At 41.3% G+C, this 21,622-nt stretch overlaps 1 protein-coding gene across 8 annotated transcripts in view; it reads right to left on the minus strand.

Moving 5' to 3' along the window:
• IKZF2 (IKAROS family zinc finger 2) overlaps positions 1–21,622 on the minus strand; it is a 146,713-nt gene that overhangs the window by 116,821 nt on the left and 8,270 nt on the right. The window contains exon 1 of one of the 8 annotated variants that reach the window (XM_061607693.1): positions 2,672–2,738. The exons of the other annotated variants lie outside the window; for them this stretch is intronic. The gene's annotated coding sequence lies outside the window, so the exon portion shown is untranslated. Of the gene's footprint in view, positions 1–2,671; positions 2,739–21,622 lie in introns of those variants that run through there. 8 annotated transcript variants of the gene reach the window in all.

Consider the following 21,622-nt stretch of genomic DNA (forward strand, 5'->3'; position numbering starts at 1 on the left):
AGCCAAGCACGCACACACACACACACACACACAAACACAGAGTCTAGGTCTACAGTCCTAGAAATATTTGGTTCTTTTGGGACAAGTGTAAAATGTACATGATAACATGGCACCTTACTTTCTACAGTGTTACAGCACCCAAGTCAAGAAGATATAGAACTAATTTGTCTGACAGGGACATGGATTCTACAAGGACCCTTACATGGATTCCTATATGAGGAGTCAGCTTCCAGAGAGGTGGCTCTGTCAGCCTATGGCTGCAAAAACCAAAGTATCTTCTCGGACCTTAAACACTAACAGCTTTATTGCGGCATGAACATTCATATATACAGATATCAGATATACACAAACACATGAGGTAAATCTATGCAAAATAAACATAGTGACCATCCACAATAGCAGTAACTGATGGCTATACAATCATTCTGTGTTTGCTATGTTAATTAACACCAGTAGTAGAGATACCATTGGCTCTATGCAAGCCCAAATAGAGAGAATCAAACTCCTTTGTAAATTTTAACCCAGCATATTTCATGCCTGAATTTCTCTTTAAAGTTCCTTTGTTGAAGAATGACAATGTTCATGTCAACAGTAGAGTGTCCTGGGACACTGAGAAGTTCTCTTGCTAGTTTCTTAATGCTGTCATTTCTGATGTCATATTTGTGTTGTTCTTTTGCATAGAGAATATTTCCTTCTCATAGACCTTGGGTGGTAGGTCTGTCCTTGTTTACTAACAGCCCCTAATCTAAGATCGCTATTCACTAGCACCAACAGGCCAAACAAGAGAGAGAGAGGGAGCACTGCAACACATGAGATACCAATCCAGGTCTTCATAAATACTCATGCAGCACTATTACAGGACTTAACAACCTCAGTCATAACATCATTCATTCACTCACTCATATCCCAATATGATATAAGCAAACCTTCCTCAAACGCTCCCTCCACATGTTTTAGACCACAACTATTATTCCTGACCACTGACTATGCTACAAAGCATCTGGACGGCAGCAGGTTGGGAGATTTCATACATTATATCACCAACCAGCAATGGTCCTCCTGCTTTTAGGAGCCCTGAAAGAGAGAGAGAGAGAGAGAGAGAGAGAGCATTGTAGTGACAGCCAAGATCTGGTCATTCTACACATGCCCATCTTAAAAGTCAATCCAGAATGCTTCTGAGAATGTCAGAAGGTTGTGTGATCCAGAGTTGACTGTGGATCCAAGAAAAAGAGCACTAGAGATTATCTGGATGAAAGGGATACCAGTGTGCCAAGGTTACAAAACAGGGACAGATGTCTTCAACAAGTAACCGTAGCTGTGGATAACTCTACTATTGTAATTTGAATAGACCACAAGAAATTTCTTTCCTTTTTGTTATGTCCAAAATCTCTGTAGTGAGCTTCTGAATGTCCTGGATTTCCCACCTGCCCATCCATAAAAGGCCTACAGATATATTATGTTTGGCATCAGTAGCTTGAAATGAAGAGAGATGCAGTTCATACAGAGAAACTATCGAGGCTGGACCCAAAACAGAATCCATTTTATTCTGTTTTGCTGTATAAACCTATGCCTAATTATTGTTAGTGACTACAATTGGTTAAAATTAACATATATTATCTTTATATGTATTTCAAAAGTAAAGTTCTGTTTTCTTCATTATCCCATGCTAGTTTCCTTTCAGTTCTCCACTGCCTGAATCTGTGCCTCAGGCATTGGAAGAGCCCACAAACAAATACGGCAGTTTTATTTTATTTTATTTCCATTGCATGCAATTTGTGCTGGCTTAAATTACCTCAAGGTGCAGCAAAAAAAGGGAAGCTTCTTTCTGGGCTTCCTTTTCTTCTTTCACCCATACTAGAGACACACAGTTATTTAACTTTGAAATAAAAGTTGTTATGGGAAAGCGGAGCAACACAAGCTTCTGCATTGTGCCACTTCAATTTGCCAAGTTATTTTATTCAGCAGACCTATCGTGAGGACAAATGGAAAATACTTCATTCCATGGATGATGTGCACAAACTGATTGGCTTTCATGAACTTTATTTCCAGCCTTAAGGCTTACAACATCCTAACGTCACTAATGTTATTAATGCAATATTGGGAAAAGGGGGGAATCATGCATAATGGAAAATTCTCATGAACCCCAGCAGCTCTTACTTTTTGTTTATTCCAGCAATGTGAGAGTTTCTGTGGAATTTCAAGTCCTGGAGCATCCTAATTCATTTGGAGCTATTTCACAGGCAGCCTGTACACAATTCAGCCACACAGACAGCACAGGTGTCCAACCATCTAAGACAAGATACTGAGCCACTGAACACAAACCACAATGTGTGAAGTAGAGCTTGAGTGTTTTGGTGCTGCCCAAGTACAGAAGTCCAACAGCCGCTGCTCTTACCAAATGAGTTGTGTACTTGTTAGGGGGGGGGATTGTGCCATTAATTTCACAATCCACACTTTATGGTATGTTCATATTTTCCTACACAGCAATGATCTCCAAGCAGAAAAACTAATGTATGATGTGGTGTCCCTCACCGCTTCCTGCACTGACTTTTCAAAAGTCAAATGCTTTCTATTTTGAGATTCTCCTTGACTTTTTGCTAAGCACCGCAGAACAGGATGGTTTCCCCAAGTCATAGAACACGTTTTTAAAACAAAAATGAAAAATAAAAACCTCTGTCAAGTTGTCTCCCACTTTACTTCTGACATGGAAAGTATTACCAGATGTGTGGGCAGGCATTCCTTCAGGTATATAAAATCAGATTCATCTCTGCAAACAAAAATAATGAACAGTTTTGCAAATGCCATTTCAACTTTCACGAACAGGAAAAGCTGGACCTACAATTCATGCTTTGTTACTGAGCAAATGAATGTGTTTGAGACCAATGAAATCCAGTTGATAGTACAGACTTTGGATATGGCAGTCATACAGCTCATTCAAGCAAGACACTTTCTAGCAGTGGTGGCTGGTCACCACTGGGACTGGCAGGGCAGAAAGCAGGGAAACCAAAAGTAGGTGGAGCCAGAGCCGATGACAGGCAGAGCCATCCCCCTCTCACCCCGACTGGTTGTAAGTAAGAAGGCAGGCAGGTGGGGCCTGACTGCGGTTGTTGGGACAGCACACCATTTGCCCTAATGGACCAGCGTCCACTACTTTGTAGCCTACGCTGTTCAACAGCGATATGGGAATAGTGTGATGAGTGTATTGTGAGGTTAACTAGATAAAAGGGGGTTGTTGTGAAGACTAACACTTTAGCTCATTGAAAGTGCTCTACGAATCAGGGGTAGGTAGAAGATGAAGTCTGTTGGTGGACCACTGACCAATTTCTAGCAATTCACCTAGAACTTAAGAACATAAGAAGAACCCTTCTAGATCAAGCCAACAGTCCATCTAGTCTAGCATCCTGTTCTCACAATGGCCAGTTTGAGATGTCTATGGGAAGTCCACAAGAGCACAAAAGTATTCTCCACACTTGAGATTCCAAGCAACTGGTATGCAGAAGCATACTACCTCCAACACTGGAAGTAGTACATAGCCATTGTGGTTAGTAGACACTGACAGTCTTATCCTCCATGAATTTGTTTAAAGTCATCCAAGTTGGTGGCTATCAGTGCATCTAGTGATAGCAAATATCATACTTTCACTAGGGCATACTAGTTGGTGGGATTCTTGCCAGACTGGATGGATCTTGATCCAGTTATGCAAAAAAAAAAGTCCTTAACTCAAGGATTTAGTTTATCTAGATTAGTTATGGCTTAACTGTTCAAAGATTCCAAGGAAGCTGACTTGGTTTCTACAAGACACAACAGTGCACCACAGAGGTTTTTCTAAACAAAAGTGGAGCATGAGAGACTGACGTTTTCCAAGATCTCTGCTATAAAATATGAACAACAATCCCAATAACTTGAAAAAACAGTGACACCTTTTCTTACTAACCCTAGTCCTATGTCTCTTACAGCAGCCTGACATACAGAAATAAGGCAAGTGAAGCTTTCCCCATTCATTATCTTTTCCCTTATCTATATGACAGCAAAACCTTCCCTAACTTATTTCTGCATGCCAGGCTGCTGCAAATGGTACAGCAGCTCTGGCAGAATAAAAAGGTAGGAGCCCTAAGTTGCAAAATAAGTCATCGTTCAGAAGGAATATTGTTCTCAATGAAGACTTATTTTGCAACTTAAATCTGAAGCTTAAAAAGGGAAGCAATTACTTTACTATGTGGGGCTGTGGAAGATCCCCATACCACAATCATGATGGGCCACATGAGGTATTGAACTGTAATGCCCTGAGATCAGACTCCAGTGGGGGAATGCTATAAATCTTCAGTGACAAGGAAACTTGAGAAAAATGTGTATGATAGAAGTCTGTGTGTTTCAAATTTAACTCTTTCAAGATAAGGCTCACCTAGTCTGCTGTCAAAAAGCCTATGAGTTCATTTTCCATCAATTTATATTCACTGGATAACCCAATTTTATCTCACAGGCATCTAGTTGGCCCTTGCTGGAGGCAGAAAGCTGAAATACCCTTAGTCTGATTATGAACAAAAGAGTTCTTGTGGTTTTAGCGGACAACCAACTTTGGGCACAGGAAAATCAACTTTGGGCACAGGAAAGGGCTGACATGTCAAGTTTCTTCCATCCTCATCGTCTTCTCTTGCAGCTTTGTGCCTGGCTGAATCTGAAAGCTCTTGTCTGTCATAAGAAACCAAGGAAATTGCAGGAGATCTGGATGCTGCAGACAGTGCAACTAGGACCAGTGACAAAGGAGAATGGCCCATCATTTAGAGTGAAAATGGCCCCCTGAAATTATCCCCCCAATTTGTGTATGGTGAAATGGTGGGAGGTTGCCTGATATTCTCTGGGTGGGGGAAAAATTCTCCAACAGTATCTTGGGGGCATAGCTCACATTAACAGTGGCAGCAGAAACTGTGTTGTCAGCCTGGCCACCATTTTACATGTTCTACATTGCTCCAGACCAAGCATCATTCCATTTTGGTGGAATGGGGGGGGGACACATGAAGGTGAAACATCTTGTTGTTACCTTGCCAAAGGCTTCCATGCAAGACTAACAGAAATGGGGATATTTTTGCTGCAACCTTTTTTTTAAAAAAAAATCTTGATCTACATAGATGATAATTTCAATGAGAAGTACTTTGATTCTGTTGAATCTGTACTCATTTCCTCTGTTTTTCTCCCAGGCTACAAAATGCCATGGTTATTCTTCTCTGTAGTATTTTCACCTGGTGCATTGTGCTTTTCAAGTGCTCAATGTTCCTGGGGCATAAATGAGCATCTGTTCATGATCTTATATTAGTGGCATGGGAAAGTCTACACTTTTATAGCACCAAATTTATACTAGACATTCCTGGCATCTAAAATGATTCTGTATCCTCTACCCTTTCCTAGCAACCTCTGTATATTATACTTTCCTTGAAATGCAATTTCTCTCTCTCTCAAAAAAAGAAAAAACCACAATCACCCTCTTGCACATTTAGGGTTGCTTGGTAACAATGTCATAAAACAATGAAGTTTTAAACACTAAGCCTGAATATATAGAAAATACAAATCTATTTTTTCATGGCTGAAAAGTAGTTTTAGATTTCTAGGTGCCACCAACATGTTTTAAGACACCTAGGCTTTTCCTAGCCATGCATTTATTTTGAAAACCTGTGACTGACAATATTATGAAGTTAAAAGTTTGCAGAAAAACAATTAGGCCACTAGAATGTGTCCAACTAAAAGAATTTACATAGTTTATCATAAATGAAATCTTATGAGTTTTTATTTGAGCTTGTCCACATTAGATCATATTTTTCTTTATTTGTATTACAGCTTAAGAAGACCCACCAATCTTTCAGAGTAATGCTGATTCCAATAACCAGTACAAATTAAATCACTGGGGAAATAAGCCAGAGATATAATAGAATCATGGGCAAAGTTAAACATAGGTCTTGAAACTTTTTGACACATTAGGATATGTTTTCAAAAACAGCCCTGCATGAGAGATATATTCACAAATCCCATTACTTGTAACAGGATTAGTGACAGAAGCTCTGAAAATATCCCAAGCATTTTAGAGTTAATATACACATTAACCAGTCTACTAAATCCCATTGTTCATTCATTTGAGCCAAAACACAGAGATTTAACTTGTAACACTAGGGATGGGTAAGAATTTCAATTCAGTTTGCATTTCAAGCCAAATCCATCAGATTCGCACTTTCTGAAACAATCTGAGAACCGAAACACAGCCCTCCTTCGAAAGTCACACTTATTTGAAATTTTGCAGTGCAGTTTCCCACCAAACAATGTTTACAAAAATGCATATATTAGGGGAAAGTGTGCATAAAAATGAATATATGCATGAAAATAATATATAAACATGCATTATATGATGAAAAATGCTTGCAAAAATGTGTACATTAGTCAAAACTGCCTACGAAAATGTGTTTATTGGGAGAAATTCACACTAAAATGCTTGAGAATTTTCATGAGGATTTTAAAAAATCACAAATTGCCACATAAACCTGGAGAACTGAATTCAAGATTGGAAGAATGAAAAACTGAAATTGACAGATATTTCCATCCCTACACAGAACACAGGTCAACATCCAACTAGAGTTTTCTTTTTTAACTGTTTGCCTCGTTTACCAGCAATGCTACAAAAGCTGCCTGGATACTAAGGAATTACTGCAGAAACTTCAAATTCTTTGCTCAAACTGAAAGAAGTAAATGAATAAATGTGTAAGTAAATGACCATAATTGACAAGTCTGCATGTTTTCCTATTATGTTTGAATCTTTGGAGCATTTGGATTTATCTGTTGATTTAGCTTGCTAGAAGAGGCACATTGGCAAGGATATAGAATAGTGTGATGAGCACTGGATGGAAAGAGGAGGAAATGTGACAGAATTTACATTTGATTTAAAAAATCATTCAAAATATCTTGGAGCTTTTTGAGACACTGGGAGTGGTCAGACCAAATGCTGAAGCATGGTTTGGCACTGCAAGAACAAGTCTCAGACTTGGACAGGCCATTCTCCCTCCTCCTCTTGTGAACTGCAGTTAGTAACTTATGGTCCTATTTTCGTGTCAAACCATATTTTGCCAGTTCATCCAAAGGGCCAAACTATTTATCATTATTGTTGTTGTTGAATGTATATAGGTCTGATAGTTCAAAGCAGCAAACATGATCCACCCATCCCATCCCTCTTATCATCACATCAACTTTGCGAGGTATACTCGGCTAAGAGATCATGTCAGAAGGGGTGTCCATCACTCTAACCACTGCACCACATTCTAAATTATGGTATGTGCTTGCTAAACTAGCATTGCAAATTATCCTGGTTTGTGGGCAAGCACAAACCATACATTGGCCATTGGGACAAACCGCAAAATATGGTTTGTTGCTAAATTAGGATATGAAGTTATTAATGACAGCATGCAAGGGGTGGAGGAAGGAGAGTGCAACCATTAAGTTTGGCATTAAGCCTAAAAAAGACTCACTGCCAACAGCTGATACTCCCTTTACTATTCCAAATATTCTGAGAACCAGGAGGACTATAAACTTAAAAAAATATGGAATCAACTTTCTGCATAACCATTCATTTCCTAAAAAAAGAAAATATGAGTTAGGCAGCTACAGAATAGTCTTTTAAGCCAAGTTTAGTGGGGCAGGTTGTGTAGCATAATCCTGGAATCATGCCACCTTACTACATAATCAGACATACATAAATTAACTGGCAGTAATGAAATGTTCATGGTTGTATAAGGACTACTGCTGTTCATGTCATGCTTATTTTGTAGGTGCATAATTAATTGTTGCATGGTACTTTGAGGCAGGGGAGGGAAATGAAGGATTAAACACAAAAATACAAATGCTGATACAACAATCTTTAAAACTAGTGGACTAGAATAAGGACCCTAAAGATCAGTAGCTTTCAGCTGAAACTTCCCCCTATTCTTATGCAGTGGTTTAATTAGTTGTTTCCATTCTCAGAGCTGCGTCTTAGTTTGGTTAGAGGAACACACTAATCAGCAGCTGAAAACTAAACTGATTATTTCAGAAGTCTTAATAGATGCAGAAACAGGGGCTAAGTAGAAATGTATGTCAGCTGCACGTGTGCGATGAGTGATCAGAATATTTAAGGGAGGGAATCAGCCCATAATACTGCTGATTTTATTTCCTTCCCCCCCCCTATTATTTATTCTAGGTCACAGGAACCTAGGAAGCTGCTTTATACCATGACAGACCATTGGTCCATCTAGCTCAGTGTTGTCTACACTGGCCAGCAGTGACTCTCCAGGATTGTAGATGGGAGTGTCTCCCAGCCCTACCTAGAAATGGCAGAGGGTTGAATCTGGGACCTTTTGCATGCAAAACAGAGGCCCTTCCAATGAGCTACAGTCGTAATCTCTAACCTGGTGCCCTCCAGATATTGTTGAACCAACTTCCATCAGCCCCAGCTCATGTGGCTAATGCTCAGGGGTCATGGGAGTTGTAGTCCAAAACTTCTGGAGGGTGCCATGTTGGGGAAGCTTGTTCTAGCTAATGATTTTCTGCCATTAAGCATTTATGCTTTTTACTGTTTATACATCATACACACGATGCAGGTCAGGGGGTTTATTTGTTAATCAGAGACCATAAATGAGTTCTGTGAATTCATTTCATGCAGAAATTAACATGCAGAAGAAGAAGATCGGGATTGTGCCTGCTGGCCCTGCCTTCAAACCTGCCCATGTTCAAATTACCATTTGCAGAGGAAGTCCCATGCATAAGATCCATAACCTCCATTAATGCAAGTATGGATCATATTCCCACTGTGCTGATGGAATCACATGGAGATTTGATCAGTGGGCACTATTCCCCCATAGTCATTTCCGCACAAAATTAATGTCTGCACAGAGCTTTACTTCAAGTTCAAGCATCTCTTATTTCTTATGTGGCCATTTCAGTGTCCAGTTAGCTATCCAGTATAAGCATCTGTATGTTGATACTGTCTGCATAGAGGCAAGAGATGATGATGATGATGATGACTTTTTCAAGTTAGATTCTCCATTAAACCATCTGAGTTCTTCTACAGTATAGTCAGGGCTTTTATTCTACTGGCACCTCTTTTTTGCTGACCATGCCAGCCATTTTGTGGTGGCACCCTTGGTACTTTTATCAGGGTATGAGTAGTGGCAGCTCAGTTTTTATCAAGAAAGCACTAACTATAGTACTTAATCATGTCTGAAATTACATAGACGTGTCCCTTTGATATTGTCCTCTCATCTGTAGTCAAAACAGAGGACATCCCTGGGAAATTCATAAAGTTTAGAGGGTTTTTTTCCAAAATAAAATTTTCAAGACAAACAATGAACAAGTTGACTCCCCTGCATTACAGCGGGGGTGAGGAACACTCCTTGTCGGGCACTTTGACAGATGGGTGCATCGACCCTGCAATCACTGAAGTTCTTAAGAAATTCTAAAGCGCCCTGCAAATGAGGTAGAAAAATGGAAGTGTGTCTTGCTGGGGTTGTATGTGTGGCTTACAAGAAGCACTAAAAAGAATCCCTTACATATTTTGCATTTCCTTTACTATGGGACCAAAATGGCAATAATCCCATTCCAGACAAACTACTTCAAACATTTACAGTACATGTATTAATAAAAATCCTATTAATTTCAATGGAACTTACTCCCTGATAAGTGTGTGTAGGGTTGGAGCCTTACATCAGGCTGACATGTACACAGACAGCAAATACATGGACAATTCACAAAGTATCGGCGATAGCACTAGGACCATGTGATTCCTTATGTTCCACCTCAGCTACTGAGTTCCTCTGATGGGGCAATTCTGGGGGTTCCCCATGCCCCTGAGGTTTGGTCGGCCGTGTGTAGGGACTGAGCCTTTAGTGTGGCAGGCTCTGTCCTGTGGAACTCCCTGCCAGTACAGGTTTGGCAGGAATCATCCCTGCCTTCTTTTAAACATCTCCTAAAAGCAGTATTATTTAGACAGGCCTTTGAGATGTGAATTTTCTTTTTACCAGCTGGTATTTAGATGTTTTTACTGATGCCTTATTGTTGTTGTAATTTCTGTATGGTGTATACCGCCTTCTTGTATTTTTGTGAAATGTGCAGTTTGTTCATTTATTTATTTAAATATGTATAAACAGAACAATAACAGTCCCTGCAAACACAATACTCCAGAAGTACTTACTGGAGCTGTCAAACTGAAGCCATAAATCACACCCAACTTTTTATGAAGTAACCTAAGCAATGTGAGGATAATGTTTTTACAACCAACCATCATCACTGAAACACTTTATGTTCAGGATTATAAAGGACTGTATTTCTTAACCCATTTCACACTGGGGGGGGAGAGTAGGATTCAGCAGACATGTCAAATGCAACAATACAGTAGGGCCCCACTCATACAGCGGGTTACGTTCCAGACCCCCGCTGAAAAGCAAAAACAGCTGAAAAGTAGAACTCATTTAATAGAATGGCACGCGATGCCCAAAATCCGCCATAAAAGTGGAACAAGCGCCGTATGAGTGGGGCTTTAGTCTAATTGCGTCTAATTGAGACTGCTGCATTAGCGAAGCGCCGTAAAGCGAAGCGCTGTAAAGTGGGGCCCTACTGTACAACCACATAAATTTCCAACGTTTTTGTCAAAATATGCAACATAAACAATGTGAAAAAATACAAAAACAATAAAATAAAACCAGATAGGATTAACATAGACAAGGTCATATATATCATTTGCAAGAAAAAAAGACCAAAAAAAGGGAGTAACAATAATCACATATATAGATAACCAGTGAATGCTTTCTTCATACGCAGTCATGGGGTAAGCAGTTCATAATTCATCACTTTGCAGAAGGATTGGTGTTACTTAAAAAGCTGACCTTACTAAAAGTACAAGAATCTTAAAGATTAATTAACAAGCATTCCATGAACTTGAGAACTCAGGTATTATGTCAGCCTCTACACACAAAGAAAAAGCACCACAGCACTGCACCCCTCTGTCCAGCCTCTACCGTGGAAAACTATGAGATGACCTAACTCTAGTGATACTGAAAACACTGTGACCAAAACACTGCCATTTTAATTACACCAATTAAGGGCCAATTCATGTGTTTCCTTTGTAGAGTGGGCTTGTTTTCATATGGTTAGGTGCTAGATTCCATCATACGACATTTTAGTTAGAGAAGCATGTGGATGACACGGTTAGTTCCCCACCACGGCAGCTCCATCAGCTGGGTGGAAGGGGTGGTGTTTGTGTGTGAAATTACCATGACGTGTCTGTTCTGCCATGTGTTTGCTCGATTCAGGCTATACTTGAGAGATATATGTCATGGGTGTCAGGGCAGGCCCCAGGCATGCCAAGGCCCTTGGGCATCAGCTTTCCCCGGGCCCTGGTGTGTGTGTGTGTATGTGTGCATGCGCATAAGCGTGCGCCACCCCCACTCCCACCTACCTGTCGCCTGTCTTTTAGCATTGACATTAACCAAGATGGCGGCCACAGTTTCCCTAAGGGGATGAAGCCTCCGCTGCCATCTTGGTTGAAACCTCCTTAGGAAAACCTCAGCCGCCATCTTCATTAAGGGCAATGCTAAAGGCAAGAGACAGGTAGGTGGGGCAAGGAAATGGCGGGCAGGCGGAAGCTCCTGCCCTGTGATCCGCAGCTGCTACCGCGGATCGTGGAAGGTGAGCGGAGGGGCCCTGTAGCTCCAGGGGCCCTTGGGCCAGTGCCCCACCTGGCCTCCCTTTAGAACTGGCCCTGATAGGTGTCTATCTGTTCCTTTTTTTAATCTGATGCTTTTTGCTGAGTTCTTAAACTGTGTTTGAGCTATTTTCATTGCATTTTGTACATCACCTTGAGACGTGTGTCAAAAACTATTAACTACTGAAGCCAACAGATCTTGACTTCATTATTTATGTCAGAAATATAATTCAAAATCATTGTTTCAATTAAATAGTTTACACATGCCTCTATCCTATTCTAATGCATTTTAATCAGTCATCAATTTACTTGGAAAATGTTGCAAAATGGTTGATAAATGCCAACCTGCACAAATTTGATTATTCTAAGAAAAAAGGCAACATTAGACCTTTTTTAAACTGTTGAATTTCATCATGTCAAGAAACGCACACAATTCTAGTGAATCAACAAGTATAATTACTAGAGGTGTGCAAATGATTTGCATGAATCTTGGATAATGTGCTAAGGAGAGGCTTCTTGGAGAACTTTTGGGCTTCTACAAGGTGAGCCAGAAACTCTGCAAGAGAGGCACTAGTCAAAGCAGGGACCTCTGAGTCCTTCATGGTGTCAGACATTAACAAAAGCTGCATACATAAAACTATGTCTCTACGCTTACGTGTTAAAGAAAAGGAGGGGGGGGGTAGAGAGACATAGCAACTTTCCAAAATTGAAACTTACATCTTTAGCTTAAGAAAAACACACCAGGATCAGAACGGGAGAGAGCAACCTCCTTTGTGACTAACAAGTCTGGTTTGTAATCAAAGGGAATGATTTTTACCAGTTCTCACCAATACAGGAAAAAAGTTATTGTAGCCCTTTTTTGGTTTCCCAATAGTAAAGGTGGGGAGGGAAAACAAACCAGACTTCAACAGGCAAGTCAAACTGGACAGCCTATGAAGCACCTTCGACAGAGGCAAGCTGTTTTGCAAAGCGCTGAGTCTGGATCTGAACTGAATCTTGTGCTCAGTGCACACTCCTAGTAATTACACCTATCACAACTGCACTATATGGAATTTCCCCCCACTGGGAACATTGCATTTCCACCATCAAATAATGCATCTGAACAGTTGTACACAGCAGCGCAGTGGCAAATTCAGAAGTGCAGGGTCCCTTCATGATAGTCACACCACGCACCCCCACTCGCTTACTTGCTCTCCGTCATTATTTCCACACTCCCCAGTCCTCCCACCCACAACAACAGATATCCATAGGAGCCAGTCAGCATGAAAGGGGAGTGTGTTAGGTACTGAGAAGAGTCTTTTCACTCTGGTTGGCTCCAATCAGCAGGAAAGGACAAGGAAGCATTCTAGAAGATTCTTCTCTGTGGCTGATTGGCTTGTAGGATGCTGGAGACAAGGGACCTGCCTGGGACCCTGCTCCCAAAAATGTAAGGGGTCTAAGACCCCCGAGACACTAGACAACTACACCACTGGGTAGCACCCATTTAGAGCACCTCTTTGTGTACTTTGAAAAGCAACACGCTTCCCTCCCTTGCTCACCCTATTTTGCTGGTTCTTTATCTATTTTTATTTTTTAAAATCATTTGAAACTGAGAGCTTCTCACTGTATCATTCAAGCATAGCAGCCCATGCTTGAAGGCACATAACAACAACAAATGTGTTCTCCCTTTCCAGGGCTTGGATGGACATCCATTCTGCTTTTTATGTAGATTTATAGCTCAATTCTATATATGTCTACTCAGAAGAAAGTCCAAGACTTTAAATGAGACTTAGGCTGCAATCTTAAATACACTTACTAGGAAGCAAGCCCTTATTAAATGCAGTGGGGCTTCTGGGTAAACATACATGGGATTGCACAGTTTCTCCCACATAAGTGTGCTAAGAACTACAGTCAAGTAGTGTAATCCCATTGATTTCAATAGGGCTTATACCCTGGCAGGGCCTGCTCCAAAAAGTGGCAAGGTTAGGCATTGGAAGACAGATAGAAAGCTCACCGCTGTGACAGTCCTACCATTTCTACTTTGCACAGAGTATCCAAGATGAACAGGTAGCCTATCAGAATTCTGTTTGCTGGTCCTTCCAGGTTAGGGGGCCCGCACTGAGAATGTTGCGCCTGAGTCCCCCCACCATCATCCTTGTGAAATCCTAGAGCCAGCTCTGTTCTCATGTGCTTAGGATTGCAGCCTAAAGTTACAAGTTCCAAATATATGTTTAAAGAACGGAAATACAGTTTTCCTCAGTGCAAGCCACGTTTGCAGCATGGCTTAAGCCTTCTTCTTTTACATGAGGACAGTGCTGGGTGCTGAGGCCAACACAAATATATACTAAGAGGAAATAATGTTTTTCTTATGCTGCTTAATTAATTGATGTCTAGAAAGGTGTGCACACTTCCCGCCGTAACAGTGGAACAACCTAAAAGCATGTTCTACTGAGAAAGAAGCAAACATATATTTGTGTGTGTGTGTGTGTGTGTGGTGTCTACACACTATATAATTTCGCATCTATTACTAGTAAGCTGTATTTAACAAGCATTACACCCAATAATGAAATTTGACAAACTTATGGTGTGAGGGCTGAAATAGACTCCAGCAAGTTTTACAGCATTGCTATACAATTACTGTATGCAAATTAAGTGGAATCATGTCATATGCCAATTGGATGAGTCATGTCTGCTGTAATGATCCTCCAAGGAAGGCAGTTGCAGATAACTGTCTGTTAACCAAATGAGAAGCCTTGCCCTTTAGAGACCGATTTAACGGGGAGGGAGAAGGAAATAAATTTAGTAAATCCATTTTGTAAAAACCACCAGCATGCAGGTGTCTTGTAAGCACCATTGTCTTACATGCTGGAAAAAGAGGAGAAAATGTTAGAGATATCTGTCGCTCACACACGTATCACAGAACATTTGAGTGCCAAAAGGACAGTTATAAAATGTCAGACTTTTAGTGTCTAGTACACACACACTATTCCAGCAGAAACATATGATATATGGTAGCTTAAAATACATATAGACACACAGATGTGAGATACCTATGGGCTGATTCAGACTCTAAATACTCCACCTGAATAACAAGAAAGAAAAACAGAGCACTTGCCCCATTTATGGAATTGCTACTGAGAAGTGATACAGAACTCAAATGCCTCTTTCCCTATGCAGCTGCATCCATGGGGATGCTCCATATGGGGAATTTCAGAATGTCTGCACAAAGCCCTGTGTGAAAGCCTTGAACAATTATAGATGCTCCAGTTTGTTAAATGGGGCTGTGCTGACTGAGTTAGTTTAATCAACAAGCACTTTAGGCTGTAACCCTGTACATACTTACCTGGGAGTAAGTCCCTATGAACTTTGTAGGACTTACTTGCACGTTGGCATGGTGTTTTAAAAAAGGTAAAGGTGTCCCCGCACTTGTAGTGTGAGTCGTTTCCGACTTTTAGGGTGACATCTTGCAACATTTACTAGGCAGACCATATATATGGGGTGGGTTTGCCAGTTCCGTCCCCGGCCTTTCTTTACCCCTTAGCATATGCCGGGTACTCTTTTTACCGACCACGGATGGATGGAAGGCTGAGTGGACCTGGACCCCTTTTACTGGAGATTCGACTTCCTCCTTCCGTTGGAATCGAACTCCGGCCGTGAGCAGAGCTTCAGCTGCGTTACCGCCGCTTACCACTCTGCGCCACGGAGTGTTTTAGCAATCATTAAAGCAATTATTTTATTAAATAAATAGATAAGCATGATCATAAAATGATGCGTGCCACAAAGGTCATGGTGAACATGTGCTGAGCTTCAAACTGCCTCACCCACAGCAGCTATGTCACACCCATTGGTGTGGACAGAACATAGCAGGATGTATACATTTTAAAAGCGCAAGACTCCCAATATCACTGATGAAAATCCGCTTCTAGCTTACAGTGGAAGAGCAATGACTGGGGAGTGGTAGGAACCACCCATCTGGAAGCAGTCCAAGCTCAGGATGATGTATGCTGATGTCTGTTTATTCACATGTCTGGACAGCAAAGAGGCTACATTTTACAATAATTTGTGCATGCAGGTGAGAAGGACTGAATTATGCCCTCGCCCCTGCTTCATCTCTCTCTATCTCGTTGCTTCAGGCATCCCCCCCCCCAACAGAATGGCTCACTTCTGGTATGAGGTCAGATATGTGAGAAAACAAACATGGCATCCCCCCTTAAGATTAGTTGGGCCTAAAGGTCCCAAAGCAAGCTATTTGAAAAGCTGAATGAACAGCTAGCTACCTGGTACTGTTCTGAGTGATTTAAGAGGGTGTGGGGAAAACTGACAGGATGACTGTTACACACACATGCCAGACAAGAGGGTGTGACAGCTTGTACTTTAATACAAAGCAATCTTCCCCCAAAAGCCATTAATGTGGATATAATAGTTCTGTGGTAGATTAACCAATGATTCAACTCCACCCTCACTATAACCTTCAACAAGAGAGCAGAGTGGTTTAACAGCTACGTAGCTGGCACGTAGTAGTCTTCTGAGGGCTCTGTATACTCTGCATATTCACAGGATCACTAGCCAAGAATGGAACCTAATCCCTTTTGCAGGGAAGGCCCATAGCTCAGGGGTAGAGCACAAGTTTACTACATGCAGAAGTCCATGCTCCAGTTAAAGGATCTTAGGTAACACAGCTAGGAAGGACTGAAACCTTGAAGGGCTGCTAGTTGCTTCTGTCCTCTACAGACCATAGTCTGACGTAATCTAAAGAGATGTTACATTTGGCCTTCTGAGCATCTCAGCTGCTTCTTTTTTTAAAAAAGAACCCCACACTTTGATTCTTTGTGTCTACAAGAGAATTGCTGGAAAGTATGTGAGAATTGTCAGTGAGAAGGCTGATAGCCAATTGCTAAATTATGGCCCATCATGTAAAAGCTACTTCAAATTGCTCCGCGTGTTAGCTGACTCCCACAGGCAAGCAATTCAGGCACAATGGCTCACAATGCAAACAAAAGAAGTCATATTTACCACACTAATACAAAACACACATGCATACACAAAAGAAGCATAAAGAAAAAACTACATGGAATGCCACTGCAGATATGTTGGTGTATGGAGCGAGCCATCACCCAGAGCCATTTAAGTGAGCTTGGTATGGCATCTATAATGCCATCTACTGGCTCTCAGAAGTTACAAAGTAGATGGACAGGGCTTCTGATGGTCAAGAATGGGGTTTTAATTCACAGTTCTCCGTACTTCTCCCAAACCTTTCCCCTTCTCTGTTTTCAAAGTCCTGTATTACAAGCCTCAAATTACTGTTAAGTCACAATGAATCCCCCCCCCAAAAAATTGCACTGTTCTGAGTATTTTCCACTATGGTCTTATTTAATGGTTCTCGTTTATTGTAGATGTCTTCCCCCTCTGAATGGACTATCTACCTGTAGAGCTGAAGAATGGGCCCTGTGTGCTCTTCAGGTGTGGTTGTGTAAAAGACAATAGCCTGGTTTGCATGTAACACTTAGCCAAATTATTACTTGGTGTGAATAAGTAAGCATGCTGCTCCCTGGAGCAAAAATAGTGGCTGCTTTGTTCCTCCCACACTGCACTTGCCACTGCACTACCAGCAGTAGCATAGTGGCAACTTCAGAAATGCAGGGTCTCTTCATAACGCCACACCCCATCAATGCCACGCCCCCTTTCCCACTTTCCCTCATCTCCCTTGCTCTCCCTGTCATCTTGCAAGTCCGCACAGTCGTCCCTAGGAGCCAATCAGCATGAAAGGGGAGGCTGTGTGTTAGCTATTGAGAGGAGTCTTCTCAATGGCTGACTTACCTTCTTTCACTTTGATTGGCTCTAATCAGCCCAAAAGGACAAGAACACTTCTCAGTGGCTAACACACTCCATTTTCATTGAATTATGGGACAGTTGTACCCTGCCATCAACCCTCATCCCCCCAAATAACATTGGAATGATGCTACATCCTGATGTAGCGTCATTCATAGAAGCAGGAGAAGGATGACAGCCTGCTGGGCTGCTGATAAATTCTGGTGCTGAAAGGGGTGGCACAGCTATGAGTTAAAAGAAAGACTAAAACTTAAAAGCCATTGCCACTGCATAGGCGAAACCTTCCCCCACCCACCCGCCCCACAATTTTTTAGTTTTTTTGCTCTTCCTGTCTCCAACTGCCCTACTCATTATTTTCCACCATTCATTTTGTAGAAAAAAAATCTTAGCTGAACACTTCCACTCCATTCTAGCAAAACGTTTCAATATTATGCCAGATTCACTGATTTTGTACAAATTGATCAGGGCAACAACCACCTTATAACACACTTATTCCATTACAGATATTTTATGTTTCACAGAAAACCTAACAGTACTCTTTTTAATTTTAATTTAAGTTTAATATTTCAATCAACATTATCCATTTTTTACAATAAAATAAAGAATTCATAGTACAAGTGCAAAGAGTAGTTTATAACTAAGTAGACTTTGCAAACAGACATTTTTACAACTAATTTAAGTTGTCAATACTAAAAAAAAAAGTGTGATAGATAAAATAGGGAAGATGGGAAATAGCTTGGGGAAATGGATCGTGGCTGTTGAATCCACAACAGACACCAAATAAAAATAGCTTATATTATTGTGCCAAATAACCAGGTAAGGATCTGGTTATTGAATTTACTAGAGTTGGAATGGATGAAAATTCTGTTTAAACCAACATGCTTCACAAAGGTAGGACCCCTTACCCAAACAGATGAAAACAGATCAAACAACATTGTTGAGGCCACAGAACAGCCTAATTCGCACTGAGGTGGTGAGCTTGTGTCTGGACTGTACCACTTTAGACTACAGGTGAAGGCCCACTTTACTAAATGTTTTCCATTTGCATATGGAAAAATAGTCTGTTAGGGACTGCTAAGTGTACTACATACAGGGAATTTTTGTATGGAGGGCCATTCAGTCATGCAAGCCTCCCCCTGCAGTCTGAAGTAGGTACAGCCCAGATACAGGCTGAGCACTTCATTGAGAATGATACCGATGTACCAAGAAGGGAACTGGCACATCTGGCAACTGTAACAGAAAAGCAAAGAGCATCAACTGACCCAAGCAAAATACAAAACTTTAGTCACAAACTAATCTGACCTGGGGAAGCATTCTTTCCAATAATAAAATATAGTAAATATTCACAACACAGCAAGAGGAAGGGAGAACACTCTTGCTGGCTCTAAGGGGCCACAGCTAAGAAATTAAAAAACATCATACGAATTTTAAACTTTTGGTAAATCTAGACAACCATATACCAAGGTACAACATACCACCACTTGCTGTAGGTGTCTGTATTGTCTGTCAAGTGATGCAAAGAAGCTTAACACTTATTTCTACTATTGGGAAGCCAGGGAAATCCTCATCGCCATTTGCCCACTGGGTTAGTAACTGGCTGATTGTGCAGTAAGATACCACTTGGTAAATGGTTATCTGTATTCACTGTATTTTTAATCCAGCAAGATTCATTGTTTCTATATCTGTTCCACAAGGGTACTATGTCAGAACTGTACATCTATCTAGGCATTTGTATGTTGAGTCCCAAACTGAATACCACAGAGATAACAGTACCCATTAGGTGAGGGTGAACTAAAACAGATTCTGTTAAACCTATATTTGATATATATTTGTATTAAAATAATTACCAGTTTTTCTAAAAGTATTTTAAACAACTGCCATTCCTTTCTGAGGTAACTAGAACAAGGGACTATATACTTGTGATATACAATTCTAAAACCTTGTCCCCTGGGAACAATGCTACTTTCCATTATTAGAACAGTAAGGACTAGATGGCAAAACACAACATTGTATTGGCATTTATAATGCTTCAATGGAGTTTTGTGGATTCACCTGCATTCTAGTGTCAGTCCATGCTAACATCACAGCAGGATCAAACTTGCTGTGCAAGCAGATTTCTCTCTTTAGAAGCTGGAAGAGCATAAGCTTGTTACATACACAAATCACATCGACTATAATCAAAACTATAATCTCCCGCTATGAACCTACCCATTCACTTCGTTCAGTATCTAAGGCCCTCCTCCGGGTACCAACTCACCAGGATGCCCGGAGGATTGTTACTAGATATAGGGCCTTTTCTGTGGTGGCCCCCGAATTGTGGAACAGCTTACCGGAGGAGATACACCTGGCGCCTACGGTTCTTTCTTTTAGGCACCAGGTTAAGACCTGGCTATACTCCCAGGCATTTTAATGTTCAATGTTTTTATGTTTAATGTTTTAGTTTAATTTTGTTGCTTTTGTTACTGATTTTATTCTAATATTGTATTTTAATCTTGTTTTGTACACTGCCCAGAGAGCTATTAGCTATGGGCGGTTTAGAAATGAAATAAATAAAATAAAATAAAACTATCCAAGAGCATCCTAAAAAAGCCAACTTATTGGTGCAACTCAGTGGGAATTTGGAGGGTGGGGGAATGAGACACTAGCATCACAAAAGCAGCGACCTTCTGTTACAGCAACATTTTATTTATTTATTTCCATTTATATCCTGCCCTTCCTCTCAAAGGAGCCCAGAGTGGCAAACACATCTATGAAAAAATCTAAAAAGAGTTAAAAACATTCTCTCAACCAGTGATCTCCAGGTTGCCAGGAACAGCATCTAGATCAAATGTCTAGGTAAACAGGAATGTTTTTAAATTCCTCCTAAAAGTCAATAATGAGGGAGATAGGTCACACCAGGGAGAGCATTCCACAAACAGGGAAGTGCCACTTAAAAGGCCCTGTCATGGTCAGTTCCAACTGGGCAGCCCAATGGAGGGCCTTGCCTGCCTATTGTAGGGTCTCAGATGGTTGACACAGGGGAAGGCGCTATTTTAGATACTTGGGTCCCAAGCCATTTAGGGGTTTATATGCTAGTTCTAACACCTTGAATTTGATCCAGTAGTTCACTGACAGCCAGTGCAGCATTGTGAGGACTGGTGACACATGGTCCCATTGAGCTGCCCCATTTACCAGCCTAGTAGTTGCATTCTGCACTAGCAACAGCCTCTGGGCCATCTTCAAGGGCAGCCCCACATACAGCACATTACAGTAATCCAGACTGGAGGTCACCTGAGCATGAATAACTGAGACCAGGCTATTCTTATCTAAGAATGGCCATAGCTGGCAAACCAACCTAAGCTGAGCATAAGCACTCCACAGGACACTCTTGCGACTCTACTGATAAGTTGGAATCCAGGAGCATTCCCATACTATGAACCTCTTTCAGGAGGAGTGCATCTAATTCCCAGACACGGAACAACCTACCCACAGCACTTCCATCTTATCAGGATTCGGCCTCAGTTTATTGGTCCCCATCCAGACCATCACTGTCTCTAGATGCCTGTCCAACACCTTCACAGCCTCTCCGGATTCCAGTGGAATACAGAGATAGAGCAATGTGTCGTTAGCATACTGATGACACTGTGCTCCAAATCCCCAGAAGACAGTTCCCAATGGAGCTCAGTAGATACAGTGCATTTCTACACAATATGCCATCTTTATGGATGCACGAATGGCAGAGAGTAAGGGGCTACTACAGCTCAGCATTTGAAGAATTCCTTCTCCATCCACTCGGAGTGTGTTACTGATATGCATCCACTTCCTGAAGTTACACTAAAAGGCAGCCTAGAAATCTCTTAAATAAATTGCATGAGTGAGCAACAGTCTCACCAGTCCTTTGCCTTGGGTGCAGGGAAGAACATAGTAGCCTTTCCTCCCCTGGGATAGCAGTACAGGTCCAGGCAAGGCCAGCTTAACTATACAGACAGCCTAGGCAGCTGTATGGGCACCTGCCATGCAAATAACAGAATGCAACTCTTAGTTCTTGTGCATGGCCTGTTCTCCTCAGAAATTGAAAATGTGCCCTAGAATCCGTTTGCAACATGACAATGACCCATGTTGCCACAG

Source organism: Rhineura floridana, chromosome 2, assembly GCF_030035675.1.
Source record: "Rhineura floridana isolate rRhiFlo1 chromosome 2, rRhiFlo1.hap2, whole genome shotgun sequence".
Lineage (NCBI taxonomy): Eukaryota > Metazoa > Chordata > Lepidosauria > Squamata > Rhineuridae > Rhineura > Rhineura floridana.